This window comes from Gallus gallus, chromosome 2, assembly GCF_016699485.2.
Source record: "Gallus gallus isolate bGalGal1 chromosome 2, bGalGal1.mat.broiler.GRCg7b, whole genome shotgun sequence".
Lineage (NCBI taxonomy): Eukaryota > Metazoa > Chordata > Aves > Galliformes > Phasianidae > Gallus > Gallus gallus.
In genome coordinates, this window is record NC_052533.1 from 3,418,549 (window position 1) to 3,433,772 (window position 15,224).

The 15,224-nt window shown below is 40.2% G+C and overlaps 1 long non-coding RNA gene across 1 annotated transcript; it reads right to left on the reverse strand.

Annotated features, from left to right (window-relative positions):
* Positions 1 to 279: 279 nt before the first annotated feature.
* LOC121109759 lies at positions 280 to 13,427 on the reverse strand. Its single transcript, XR_005857298.2, has 2 exons — positions 13,301 to 13,427; positions 280 to 3,828 (listed from the first exon to the last, which is right to left on the reverse strand). It is a non-coding gene; the product is annotated as an uncharacterized LOC121109759 (long non-coding RNA).
* Positions 13,428 to 15,224: the final 1,797 nt, after the last annotated feature.

The following is a 15,224-nucleotide window of genomic DNA, read 5'->3' on the forward strand; positions in this document are numbered from 1 at the left end:
GTTATTTATTCCAGCATGGATATATTTAGCCTCAGACTTATACGGTTTTCTATGGATCCACTCAACATGTTCATTGTTATGCAAGGTCCTGATCAAGGGGTATTTGCTAAACAAAGGGTTTCTTCTGAGTTTGAGAATATAATACCTTTTTCATTTTAAAAAGCATGCCTCTAGAATGTGAAAAGTCCAAACTGAAAACAAAACCAGACCAAAATGAAACAGAAAACACCTTTGCAGGGAATATCATCTGGGAACTATAAACAATCTTAGAGATTCCAGGACATCAGCAAACCATGATTTTATTAAAGTGACATCATGCTTCAGCACTGGGCCAGAACAAATGTAATATTCTTCTAATGTTCTGTTGTAGTGAAGTACGACCATAAATTTACTGTCTTTAAAATCCAAAGTGAAAGAAAGCTTCACTCATGGGTCTCTGGTGACAGAGTTGTTCTAGTTGTTGATTTTATTCAGGAATACATGGACTTTTTCATTTCAAGAATCCTTTACTATTTAAAATGACATCTCAGAAGTGCTGTTTTTGACAGGTAGGAATATTATTTTAGAACATTTGCTCACTGCTTGGCATCCCTTCTAGAAGTACACAAGAAACAAGGCCAGAGATCAAGTAAGGGCACAGAGTCAATGCTAAGCTTCTCACAGTGACACCTCAGGCTGCATTTAGCTCCAGATTCTCATATTTGAAATAAATTATTAAAAAATAATAATAATAAAAAAAAGTAGCCACAATGTCCATGTCTGCAATGTGAGTTAAGAGAGGGAGGTCTGTTACTTAAGCAGAGGTGCCTGGTGCCATCTGAAAGGACCCAAGGTACCCTGCTTGGATTGCAGCTGCCAGCCCAGAAGACCTGTGGTTTGTAGGTCCTGTGCCATATATGCCAGAGCTATTTCAGATATTCTATATGTTGCAGCCCCACAGAGTGCCTGTGAGAAAGACAAAGAAGAGAGATGTATTCATTTGTAACTGAGGAAAGAGTGTAAAATTGGCATTTATTATTCAGAATTGCATACTGCTAAGCTTATGTGTAAGTATTCTAACAAAAAAACATGCAGGACTTACAGACTCCTTCTACCTAGCAGAAAAGGATCTAATAAATCCAAACTTTGGAATATGAAGCTATATTAATTTAGCTGAGAATTAAGAAGTGATGGTGATTTACCACTGGAGCAATCTATGAGGCTCTCCTGTTTTGGGACAGAATGACTTTATGACAAAAGTTCCCAAGGTGAACAGCTGTTATTGGATTCAGGAGAAGGGTGACCGTTTAAATTTTTAAGCCATGATTTCCATATCGGATAATAAGATTTAATTCTCCCTTCTGGTCATATCTTATGAGCCAGATATCCATTCTAGTCTCCTGAGTCCCAGTTCATTGTCTTGGTTTCCAGACCATGACAGCTTTCTCATTTCATCCAGAAAGTCTGCTCTGGAGCCACAGATGAAGTGAAATGTCTTTCATTGCAGGGCTCATTGTAACATAATCAGTCTCATATGGTTGTCCTGCTGTTGTTGTGACTGTAAGGGAATAGCACTCTGTTTCTTATAACAAATGTAGAAATCCAGTTGCTGAACCTCAGAGGGGATATGGCCTGGTGCTTGATTATCCCAGACTTCTTCCAGCCATCGTTTACCTGCATTTATCTTTTTTTAGAGATTACTCTGTTCCATGTACCATTGAATTTGGTATCATAAACAAAATAGGATATCTGGATTTGGATAAAGGACATTCTGGTTGTTCTCAAGGACAACTCTGATTTGGCTGCATGAAGTGTAACCATGTAAAAATGATAACAAAGGGCTGTAACTTATTATATTGAGGTGCAGTTTCCTGCACTAGCACAGGATCTATGTGCAGCCTTGAGAGAACTCAGCTGCCTACACACAGGTCATTCAATACCTTTGGATACCTTATGTGGGTGCCCAGTACTGCTCTGGGAGGAGACAGATCTTGTGTCATATCTGCCATACTATGTTGAAGTTGTGTCTAAGGCATCTCCAATAACACAAGATTCCCTTGTATAGGTAACTTAGTTGAGCCCCTACTTTTTGCATTTGTTGTCTCATCTTTCCTATAGGTAGGTAAGGAGCAGGAAATGCTGGTGGAGGGTTTGTTGCAGGGATGCTAAAGACAGTGACTCTGAGTCACTCATCTACAGGAGGGATTCTTGCATTAGACCTCCTGGCAGATTCCCTGTTCCTTTATCCAGGTAGAAACCATGGTAATACATGGGCAAAACACAGGTAAGGTTCAGTGGCACTCAGAAAGGAAGCACAAGAGCTACTACCGGATTTGAGCTATGGCACAGCACAATGAGAAAATATCTAAACCCCAGCAAATAGTTCCAGATGCAGCTCTGTGTATCAGATGCAGAGGAAAGCATGGGAAGGACAAAGGGTGGCATTGCTCAGCAGTGCAAGTTCCGCATCCTGAGAGGTGATAATATGCAACTGGCCTCTAATGACGGACTTTGGTTGGACATCTGCAGTGACTTGGGCCTGGACATTGCCTGTAAAAGAGCAATAAAAAACAGAATAAACAAATAAAAAGCAGTATTTTTGCTACACTGAACCAGTTTGCCTGATGAACCTGGAGCTCCAGATAACAATTCCACTTGAAATAGGTAATGATGGTTAACAAACAGCAGCCTGGTTACCCGAGACAATGCCGAGGGCGGCATGCGAGTGAAGAAAACAGCCTGATCATGTTTCTCCTCTGACTTTTCCAGAGCAGTTTGCTGCCAAAGAAGAGAGAGAGAAATAATATTAGAGGGCAAGAGAGACAGAGGGTCTGGAAAGAGAAAAATGAAAGACGCAAGAGCTCCAAAATTGTTCTACGGGGGAGAACTGGAGGAAAACAATTTTCTGTTCTGTCCCCAGTGCGACAGATCCAAGCCTTGCTGGAATCACTGGATAGATTCTCTTTGACTTCATAGGCTTTGGGTCAGACCCAAGGTTGCCATAATGATGGCTAAGCCTGACCTGCCTACAGGGATGCCTTTAGGTTTAGCAGAGCCAACAAAAACCTTGTCCTCCCAAGACCATTTTTGCTACATTTATTTGTAAAGTTAGCTGCTGGAACCAACACAGCTTCTTCACATCTGGACTGATGTCCCAGCAGCTACAGGCTGATTTGCCATGTGACAACCCCATCAGAGACTATTTCTGGACACCAGGATACATGCAATTATTTCCTCATTAGGTGCCACACCAACACAACTGACAGTATGCCACAGCAAGAGCTGCTCGGGCTTCCCTAGGGCAGACTATTTCATCTAATCCTGCTTTCCTGAGCTGTGGTGGTGACCAAAAAAAAAAAAAAAAAGCCAAGAATGTACCCTCCAGTGGGGTACTTCCTGAAAGCATATCTTTATCTCCAGTTGCTACTTCAGCAGTGTTTCCTGTTCCCACGATTTTAACTGCTAAATTAGGGGATGCTGTGCTTTTATATGGTTCACTGGTTCCCTCAGACCATGGTGTCCAAATGGCTGTCAAAATTCAGCTGTTTCCAAAGCACAGAGTGGATCCTCAAGCACAGAACCCAAACCACATCATCAGGCCATCTGCTGTTGCTGCAGCTATTCATTAGGAGACAGAAATATAGCCCTTATATTAAGGAGAGAAGAAAGGTTAGAGTGGCCTGAAAAGGAAAAGCAGACATGGAAAGCAGCTGAGTTAATTGACATCAAAACATAAAGAAAATATCTTCCCTTTCATCTCTCTGCTCAGCACAAAGATGTTATTCAGCATCCTTTGACCCTGATTTCAGTTCCCAGTTCTCTTCAAAGAAGACGACTGGTGTTTGCAACCTTAAAAATAAAAAGAAAGAAATGTAGGTGGATTGCACGTGGCACATTTCAGACACACACTTTTTAAATTAATCACTTCTTGACTAAATTGCCACAAACTATAGAAGATGTTCTCAGTGATCAGCACATGTGGAGACATTTACATTACAAAGACTTGAACAAATTCCACCCAATCTGTCAGAAGACGTGGCAGTGGCTGCAGCAGTGTCACCAGTGCGTGGGCAATCAGGAGTTGCAGGTCTTCAGTGGAAAAACAGAAAGCTCCTTGTTGCTCACCAAGTGAGACATGTTTACCAGCCACAGAAGTTGTCTCAACCCTTTAGAATCTTTTGCTCCTTTTGCTTCAGTGCTGTTGGAGAAGTGAGGAATTATTCCCTGCATCCCAGCTTGACTAGATGGCCATGCCTACAATTCTCTGGTTAAACTTGGAAACCTCTCTCATTTTACGCCTAGAAATGTTATGTTCACTAAGAGATTTGATAGAGAAGACATCAGGTAAGATTTTCAGCCCTTGCAAGGTTACATTGCTCCACAGAAATCAGGGAAATCAGGTTCCTATCCCAACTGCAGTGAAATCACTGATTCTGTAGGAGCCAAGAATTTGACTGAAACAGACCTGGGAGCTCACTGAGATCAGTCAAGAGCTTTTCAATTGGCCACAGGGTTTGGATCAGACCTTTACTTGAGCTTAAAAAAGGATCAATAATTGTAAAATACAACATTTTGGTATAATTACCATCACTTAAAACTGCTTTGTACACAAATAAACCTCCTGATGTCTTTTTAGCCATGAGATGAATCCTTAAAAATGTTATAAACGTTCTACTTCAGGATTGAAGCCTGCAGGCCTTGAAAGTTCACTTTCACATGAATTTTCTCTTCCTGGAGGCTGTTACAAAGCTGTGTCTTTCAACTACAAAATATGACCATTGCAAGAATAATTGTGGAGAAAAACTTCAGTGAATTCTTCAGTGTTTTTAATGCTGTCATTTTCATTTTGATGGCACTCAGGAGCTTTCAGAAGTAAGTCAGTTGAAGACTAACTCTGGCCACCAGGTATGTGAAACAGGGCTGATGAGCAGAGGATCAAGTGCAACTGGTTCTTGGCTGTCCTGTTCAGCTCAGAAAGAAAGCTTTCAAACTGCAACACCCTTTTCCCCATCATTCCCAAAGTGCCTTTATTTTTTTAACCAGCCCATTGGTAGCCTCTATTCATAGTTGAAGCTGTTGGTCCCAGGTGCAGAGTTAATGAGCATTTTGTCATCTGTGAAGTTCTACTTCTGTCGTAAGTTACAAAAAGTCACTGCCACAGTGGGAATATTTGGTAGATTGAAAGCAAGATGAGATGTTACCCACAGCAAGTTGCAGTCCAGATCACAGGATCCACTTAAGCGATGTTGTCATGTTGAACAAAAGATCACAACCCTTAGTGACACTGTCAGAGCCAGACAAAGCGTGTTCCACTTTATGTTCAAAGCATCTCTCAGTGGGGTCCTTATTTCAGCTGTTATTTCTTGGTGTTAATATAACTAGTAAAAATGCATTCCAAGCTTTGGCTTGAGTTTCAAAAAAGGCAAACCCAAAGCAAAATGCAGTCTGCCAGTTTTGTGTGCTAGTGTGTGTGGCTTGGGGAGGAAGAGGGGTTATTATTACTATTACTTTTTTTTTTTCTCTTCTTTTCTCTTTTTTTTTTTTTCAATGCGAAGATCATCCAGGAAATGAACATGAATGAAAACAATTGAAATTTCTAGATAAATCACTCCTTTCAATTTTAGAAAAGAAGAAAGATAGGAAAAAAAAAAAAAGACAAAAATGCTCATTTGGCTAACGTGCAATTTCAGGATGTTACTTCTTTCTTGACTGGTCCTAGCAAGACCATTTAGCTTAGTCAAATGTCTGAAGGAAGCAACCAGCCAGATGGACTGCAAGGGCCAAGGCATGCTGAATTGAAGTGCCAGGAGGATGCAGGGCAAGGATGTGGCTTGCTCCTGAGCCAATTATCTCAGATCCCTCATACCAAATAACCATCCGTCATCGAGGTGGATGCAGAGAAATCATCATCTCCTGCACAGTTCCTGAACCACTCTGGAAGCTTTCAGATGAACAACTGCTTTTTATGCAATCCTTTTCTTGTTTATCTGTGATCTTACTCTGCTTTTGCAGGATAATAGCAGCAGAGTTGTTGACAGTCCTGTAGCATTTGTGTGCAGCAGATGTTCTGAAACATCTGCTTCCCAACACAGAGGGAACTTCCAAAGATCCCAAGAATGCTCAAAGCTTGTAAGAAGTATCTTTTTTTATACAAACTGTATTCTACCCAAATCTTTCTGTGGCAGTTTCTTGGCTCCAGGGCTTATTTTCATACAATGAGCAGAGTGTAAAAAATAAAATAAAATAAAAATGTTGAGGCTCAGTCTTACAAAGAAAAGGTCAAGTGCATAAAGGTGTGAAAGCTCCTGGAGGAGCCAAGGTATGACTGACCACAGCAGCTCAGCAAGCCAAGCTGAAAGCTAGCACGCAGACTTGACGTCATCCATTGACTCTTGATATTTTGAAGGGACAGGATGAGCTAAAGAAATAAGTCCTGGTTATTTCCCAAGCTGTAATTTATTAGGCTGCATCACAGACAGTGCGTACAGAGCTCCTCCTTTCCAAAGGAAAGCTGGAAAGTTGTCATCTGTTGTATTTTTTGGATGCCTAGATTGGGTCTAGATAAGCAATACTACAACTAGACAGTACTTCATACACAATACACACACACTAAAGAGTTTTCTGGAGGAAGCAGAAGACTAGGAAGGCAGAATATGCATCTGTAAGACTGCAGAAAGAACCCAATCAATAGATCTAACAGTGATATTCATTTAGTTAATTAATTACAGGGGATAGAAAGAATTTTCTGAGCCTGGAAGAACTCTTAAATTTTGGAAAATCAAAGTGATTTTTATAGGTCTTTGGTGTTGTCATTTAGTTTAGTTGTGGGGTTTTAAGTTTTGTGTGTGTGTGTGTATGGATTTATCTTTTGTTTGTTTGTTTGTTTGTTTGTTTTAATTGTTGTTTTAATTCCAAATGGCACAATACTTTGCACTTAGTGATATTTAATGAAAGAACTAAGTTCAAAGAAGTTCAAATAACCTATAATGATTTTCATTGCCAAAACTGTCTTGCCTGTCCTTTTACCATCACAAATTCATTTGCAAACTGTGAGTGGAAGAAAAAACATTTCCAAGAAGTGCTCTGACCTTTGTTCTCCAGATTCCTGGTAGAAAACTATCTAAATCCTCCAGATCAATGCAGACTCCATCCTACAGTGATGCTTATGCAACACGGGGAGGTGTTGTGGCCAAAAACATCAGTTATTTTGCTATGATCCCAGGGAAATCGATTCAATTCTTGTTCTGGATGCATGCTGAAGGCCAACCTAACTCCACCCAACTGGTCTGTGGGTTATGTAGGCTGGAAAGTCCAGCAGTAAGTAGATGGTCTATTCACATATACAGATCCTATTTACCTGACTAAACATCAGACTCCTGGGAAGTCATCACTGTAATTCTAACTTGGCTTGCATCCACGTGAGGAAAGTGTGGTTGCAAAAGCTCTTTTAGGGTTGGTTGCAGCTTAGCTTAGCAGACTCAGTGTCAAAGCCTACTTCAGCAGAGGATGCTTACATTTACATTCAGGATAGCTAACCTTAAATCAAACTAACTAAATAAATAAATCCAGTTTTCAGATGCTTGGCTGACCTATATTACTCTGCCTAAACTGAGATCTGAGATCAGAAAAAGCATGAAGAGTGTAGTTCACTGTTGAATTAAATAATCTCCACTTGCTCCCAATGACCTAAGAAGCTGAGGAGTGATTTTCTTGTTTTGTTTCAGTTACACTGAAGGAATCAGAAAGAAAGACCAGGACTCTTGTCATCTGATAGCAAAGTGTCAAAGGAGGCATATAGACCTATCTGAGATGCCCTAGTGCAGCTGAGGCAACTAAAAACATCCACTGAAATCATCTTCCAAATGGTCCTTAAGTCTGTGTCCTGTAGCCAGTGAGTTCAGTATGCAGATGAGTTGATCTTGATTTTATGTGGTTCATTTCTTATGTTTGTCAATAGCATATTCCTCCAAACCAAATTGGTATGCCTTCCAGATTGGAGAAAAACATTGGAGTCCACCAGAAAAGCTGGGTAGGCTGAAAAATTCCATTTCTCTTCTACTTCAATAAGTAAGTCACTTCTTTATCCCATACCGAAAGGACCAGAGCATGAAAATGTCTGCAGACAGGCCTGTATTTCCTACGTGCATGCACTGAATTACCTGCTAGTGCATGACATACAGATGTCATGGGGCCTTGAAGAGCAATAGTAGCTCTCTGTAGCTGAGCAACTAATCCCTATGAGATGTAGAGGTGTAGGGGTTCAGAGCATTCACCCTAAAGAAATTTGTTTCTATGTGAACACCTTATTCACTGAGAACAGGAGATGGAGAACACATAGTAGAAGAAAAGGAACCTGTTCTCGTGTTTTAGTAGTGACATCTATAGCCTTTTGTCCACCACATCTTTAACATAACACAAAGAAGAACTAGGGGGGAAAAAAAGGCACATAGACAAATAACACTTTGCTCTCACCTTTATCTTCCACAGCTCAGAACTTTTTGAATTTATTCCCCAGTGATGACCTTAAATCACAAAAAGTCACTCTTTAATGAACTCCCCTGCATGCTGTTTACAGCTCTTGAAGATTTAACACTGTGGCTGAGCTGTTCAACTGTATGTTATTTAGATAAAAGGAAATTAGACCAGAAACATTTCCTAAGATGTTCTGTCCTTTGAAGGTGAGAATGTGCTGTGAGTGGAAGTACACCAATGGGACCTGGAAGACTATAGAGAGTCCTACACGAAAAGGATCCCTCCAGAATCTTGCTGGATATTAATGGGGCTGGAGTACTAAAACACCCAGCACGATCCCTAAAATGTCTCTGCAGAACATTCAGAGTACAAAAATCATTCAGGAGGGCCACCCTTGGAAAACAGGCTCATGTACACATAACTTTTTTTAAAGCTATGTGTATTGGTTTGTTTGTTTGTTTGTTAATATTAAAATTGCATTGTAATTACATGAAGACCTGTGCATAATGCACTCTCATGGCACTACAGTTGAGTACATATTAATCTACAGCCAGGAAACCGGAGATGGAAGATTGAAGAAAGTAAAAGATCCAAATTTGGGATTTAAAGTTCACTTGTGGAAGGAATTTTTCTGTGTGTTGGAGCCTGCATTCCAGAAGAGGTTTCTGTGCATTGCCTGTGGGAATCTCCTCTTTGACATGAATTTATTCCAAGAAAAATAAAAGCCCTACTAGGGGTTATCTTTCATTATCTTATCATAAAAGACAATACTTCTGATCTTTAAAAGTCCTGTTATTTTTTTCAGCCACAGCTGTCCTTGTTAGCAGATGGGAAATCTCTTTCATTTATCTCACATCTGGCACTGCTTGCCCATGGTGTTTTTCCTTTTGCTCCCTTTCTTACTAATTTAATTCCACAGCTGTAAATGCCAGTGTGTTGAAGCAAGGTGAGCAGACACTGAAATTATAGAAGCAGTAGAAAGAAGCTATATTTTGTTATATTTTGCATATTTTCTTCCTTCTCCAGTTTCCTCACCACTAATCCATGCTCTGTCTTTTGCATGACCCAGTGCCTAACCACTGCATTGTTATCACATCCCACGAGGAGGATTTCCACTGGGGTGCCACTGTTGTGTCACTGGCTACGTTTCTCCATCTGGCAGGGAGTTACGTCTGCAGCTATGAGTGTGTATATGCACCTATGGGTGTGTATAGGTTCTAGGACTGAAGCACTGCTAAGCTCTACTCATTCTCCATGATGACACTCAGCTGTCTAGTTATGCTCTGGAAAAAACTGAATTGTACAAATTTAACCCCACTGAGGCCAACACACAGGACTCTGTGTCTGTGCTACTAAACAATATTAGCCTATTCTTGCATGCTGGCTGATACAAATGGTTCCCCTCCCACAGACCCTGAAATAAGCGGCCACAAGTGATCTTTCTGTTGGGAACAAGCTAATTTGTGCTCTTCTCCAGCTGTTCTCAGGCATTGTCTGAGCATTTGGACTTGGACAGAGGTCAAAGCTATGCCAAGGGCTATGCTAACAATATAATGGTGTGGGCAACTGTTGGACATTCCCTACATCCATGGTTTGGCTCTGTTTAATTTTCTATGTAGACATCCTGACTTCAGCAAAAATAAAATCTAGCTGCACAAGAATAATCTATGCAGTATCCAGCTACAGTTCAACTGTCATGCAAGCAGGAGTCCTAGAGAATATTTATTTTTTTTCTTGATTCCCTATGGGCATTTTTCATAGATATAAGTATTTATACAACTTAAAGGAACAGCCACACTGAAGATACTCTGACTGATATAGAAAACCCTATGAAGAAGACATAAAGATTCACATCTCACAGAACAAGAACGTACTGAATTCTTCCTTGGTCCTACCGATGCAAAAACCATAGAAACCTCTATGTGTTGTTGGGTCTGAACATCAGGTTTTTTGTGCAGGGAGAGTGAAGTGCTCCAAATGAGGTTTTGCAGAGCTGGCTTGCTGTGCTTCCAGCTGAGGTAGATCATCAGAAACATGGAGGGCCAGTGCTGATCGGAATGCACAAAAAGGCTGAAACACAAAATCTGAGGCTTGTGGAAAAAGCCTCTTTCTCTATCAGATTTACAGCTGGAAATCATCTCCTGAATTTCTTCACCTAAGCCAATCCAACTGCATTCATATGAAGTACAGATAAGGAAAGGACCTATGTGATGTCTGGTTTCTTAAGTGTTATCTGGCTCCAGGTGAAGTATGAATCAGTGTTTGGAGGAGTTCTATAAGATCAAATCTGTGACAGCTGCAGGCTTGCTCATCTCAAGACCCTCAGACCACTTCATAACCAAGGATACATTAGTGGAGCATCCTGAATAATCTTATGTCTTTCCGGAAGTCATTCTCAGCTGGATTTTGGCATAAGACTTGTTGTTGGTAAGGTGTTGGCTTTGTTGTTTTTTTCCTTTCCTTTCCTTTCCTTTCCTTTCCTTTCCTTTCCTTTCCTTTCCTTTCCTTTCCTTTCCTTTCCTTTCCTTTCCTTTCCTTTCCTTTCCTTTCCTTTCCTTTCCTTTCCTTTCCTTTCCTTTCCTTTCCTTTCCTTTCCTTTCCTTTCCTTTCCTTTCCTTTCCTTTCCTTTCCTTTCCTTTCCTTTCCTTTCCTTTCCTTTCCTTTCCTTTCCTTTCCTTTCCTTTCCTTTCCTTTCCTTTCCTTTCCTTTCCTTTCCTTTCCTTTCCTTTCCTTTCCTTTCCTTTCCTTTCCTTTCCTTTCCTTTCCTTTCCTTTCCTTTCCTTTCCTTTCCTTTCCTTTCCTTTCCTTTCCTTTCCTTTCCTTTCCTTTCCTTTCCTTTCCTTTCCTTTTTTTCTTCCCCAAAGCTTAGAATTTCTTGATTTTGGCTTCAAAGTATAGAATGTCTCTGTGTTTCCCATCACTAGAGAAGTGGACGACCTGAATATGTATAAAGGATGCCTATCTACCTTTCTCTTGCATACCCTCAAAACTGGAGGCTTTTTTCCAACCCCAGTAAAGTACTTTTAGTACTTCATCATCCTTAGTATTTTTATCATGGCATCCAACTAAATCTCCCTAATGGCACTTATGGTCCAGGACCTTTTGTTCTGCCTTCAGTGGAGATGCAAACTAGCTTAATCTCTGGCAACAGGAACCATTTACAACTTAAAATAGAATTAGTTCAATCCATTGGGAAAGGCTCTGAAGTGAGATTCTTTTACCACATTATAGTGTCACAAGTTCAAGGAGCGAGACAAAGAGCTGCAGTCACAGGGGAGAAAAGGGTTAAGAAGGATAAAGAAAGAACAGGTTAATGAAGTCAGAACATCTCTATCTAGAGACTGAGGTAAAAGAAACACAAACTGGAATCATAGAATCAGAATCGTTTGAACTGGAAGGGACCCTTTAAGGCCATCTGGTCCAAACCTTCTGCAATGAACAGGGAAACCCACAGTTTCATCAGGTGCTCAGAGCCCCGTACAGACTGACCTTGAGTGTCTCCAGAGATGGGGCATCACCATCTCTGGGCACCCTGTGCCAGTCCCTGATCGCCCTTACTGTAAATAACTTTTTCTTTATATTCAATCTAATTATTCAATCATTAAGTCAAACTGAACACAAATGCCCATACTATATTTTTTAGTATCTTTTAGAAGCTATATCTTTTTAGACAAAAGGAGTACATCAGGATCTGTACAATATGCTCGACTTGGGTTATCCTTGAGTTTGTTATCTGAAGTGCATGCTTAAACTTCTACAGCGAATCTGTTAAATAGTAATTGCTTTGGGATACTCAGACTTGGAAACATATGCCAGGACGTGCATCTCAGACTTGGCTTTCTACAAATTACGTGTAATTACATTTTAAATGGTGGGAAAGTATTCAGCACGACTGTGATATGGCACCTGCAATGCTGACTCCAAGTGAATCACTGACAGAAACAGTAGAAAGCTACAGATAGTCCTTCCAAGACTATTTTACTTGATTTGTTGGTTGGAATTTTTAATGCAGTGATTTTTTTTTCTAGCACAGCAGTCCTTCTCCTGCCTTTCAAAGGAACTTAGAAAACTTCTTATTGAAAATAATAAAACTTCTTAATGCTTTGAAAATATATTTTGTACCTCTGTATCTGTTTCTCGGTCTCTTTTTTTTCCCCCAGGTTTTGCTGCCACTAGTTTCTTTTGCTTTCAATGGAAGCTATATATATATATAAAAATGGGAAATAGAAAAAAAACAAATGGAGAAGAAAGACTGTATTTTTGCTTGAGATAATAAATAAATAAACAAATAAATAAACAAAGGGTGTGAATAAAAAGATGCTGAAATACCACACTGAAAGAAGGGCATTTTCATTTTTACAGTTGTTTGTAAGGAGGAAAAACACATTAATTCCAGTGAACGACAGTCATATCCAAAAACAGCCTAAAACCAGTTGGTTACAAACCTCAGAATCTGCTCGGGAAGTCATAAACACACATTCTCTCAATCACACACAAACAACAGCATCAGTATTCCCTTAGATGAGATGCATTTTGCAACCTGCTCTCTTCCACCTCCTGCTTTGATGGTCTATTTTGGTTCCTGACAAGACATCTGTCTGGACAATTTGTTCTTGATTTTCTCTTTCTAGCACCTGCTCTGCATTAAAAACTCAAACTCTACAAGCAAGCATTCCAGAACCAGACATGAATATAACTCGGAACTAAAATGAACATTCTGCTCCACTAACTTTCATCCATGGATGATGCCCTTTGTTTTTGAACACTGCCTTTAATAGCTCCTGTTAAGGACGAAGCAGGTTTGAGTTTAGCTGTTACTGGATCTTCGAACTAAAGGCTGTCAAGTTACCTGTTTGGAAACAGTTGGGCTTTTCATTGACGTTGCTTTCTTGAAAAGTGCTTTCAGAGCTGTTTTCCACTCCAAAAATGAAGAAGTAAAATGTGGAAACAAAACGCTGGAGGACAACATAAAACTCAGCAAGCTGTAAGTGGGTTCACAGGGTTTACTTCATCACATGCTCCAGACCAAGTGCTGCAGCACTGTGTTGCACTTGGCTTTAAGTTTGCAGTAGAGGGAACAAAGTGATGCACTGAGAAAGATTTCTGGACTGTGAGTGCTCATGTTCTTAATCAGATTACACTTTATCAACTTACCCCTTCTCATTAATCCACAGTAAAAGTCATGTGTACTCTTAACCTGTCCCAGCTCTGAAACAAAACATCATCTGAGGCTCTACATCAGTGTCTGTTTTAATGCTAGGCAATTGCTTAAGGCAATTTACTCAGTGTTAAGGAGGTACAGCTTAGAAGTGTGTTTCTTGTGAGATACTGCAGAACTTCCGAGAAATGTTAACCACGTACACCAAATGATTAACTGAGTAATGCAGAACTCGGGGTAGTTTCAGCTTGCAGATTCAAACTCAAGTGTTACGGGAACGCATGCAAATGTCTGCATGGGAAATGGTTGTGTAAGATCTCGTTTCATTTAGCAGTACAGTCAGTGAAATTAAGAGCACTGTTCGTCACAGAAGCTAGCAGGGAAGCAATAGGGCAATGGAAAACAATGGGACCCTCCTGAGCATCAAAAATGAAGTTTCTGCATATTGAAGCTCAAGATTTCCACAGACGATGACACCAGTTTTCACACTGTCCCACACGTTGCTCCCTATATATGGGCACACACATTTTCAAAATGAATTTGGGCCTGAAGGAAAAATTCCCTTAACACAAAGCATTTATTCCAACTGAAAATACCATAGGGTTCTCTTGTCTGATCTCCACCTGAAGTATGAGAAATGCATAGCTCTCCTCTGGTTCCTGTGCCATGTCTGACAGCCCAGCTTGGATGAAATGATGTTTAAAGCCAGTGCTAAGCGCTGAGTAAGGTAGCAATAACCATTAAGGTTATCCCTTTCCAAATTCTCAAAGATTTCTTTCCCTTTCAGAGATTGTTGTCCAGTGTCACTTATGAGAGGGCTTTCTGAGCTGCAATTTAAAGCCTTCGTAGCCAGTCATTCAAATACAAGACCATCGCCTAAAAGGACTTGCAACTCATGAGCAGCTGGGGATCAGCACCTGCAAAGATAGAACAATATACACAGCTGGAGTTTTGACTGAACAGGGCAAAATAAGCTGTGTTTTTGCAGGAAAAAGTCATTTGAGCATCCCTGAGGTATTTGATTTGTAACCAAAGAAGTTCCAGCAATGTATGTATTGAAGATAACTCACATAACTGACTGAGGATATTCATACTTTTCCTGGTATTTCCCTAAGAATTCTCCAGTAATTTCATCAGAAGGGAATCCATGACATCTTTAAGTAAGTTGGACTACTGCTTACCTATATCTCAGTACTGAAGACCATAGTTTTCTTTACTGACAGAAAGCCAATAACTTCTTTTCCTTCCTCCAGTGGGTTCAAAGAATCATACTGTATTTTGATTTGAAAAGGAACTTAAAAGGCCATCTAGTCCAACTCCCCTGCAATGAACAGGGACGGGAAGACCAGATTATCAGAAGTTTTATACCAAAGTTATTGTTAGATCTGATAAAATCAATATATTCATGCCCTTATTTCTTAACTGAATCTTCTTTTTTTTCTGTTTAAGATAACAGCAGATGTGCTTTCTGGTGACTTTCTCAAGATATTCAAAGTAAGTTCAAAGCCCATTTTGTGCTGCACACATCTGTATAATGACAGACACCTAAGGACATCTGCACCGGACTGAAGGATGTGACACGAGACCAACAGGAAACACATGATCATCTAACTTT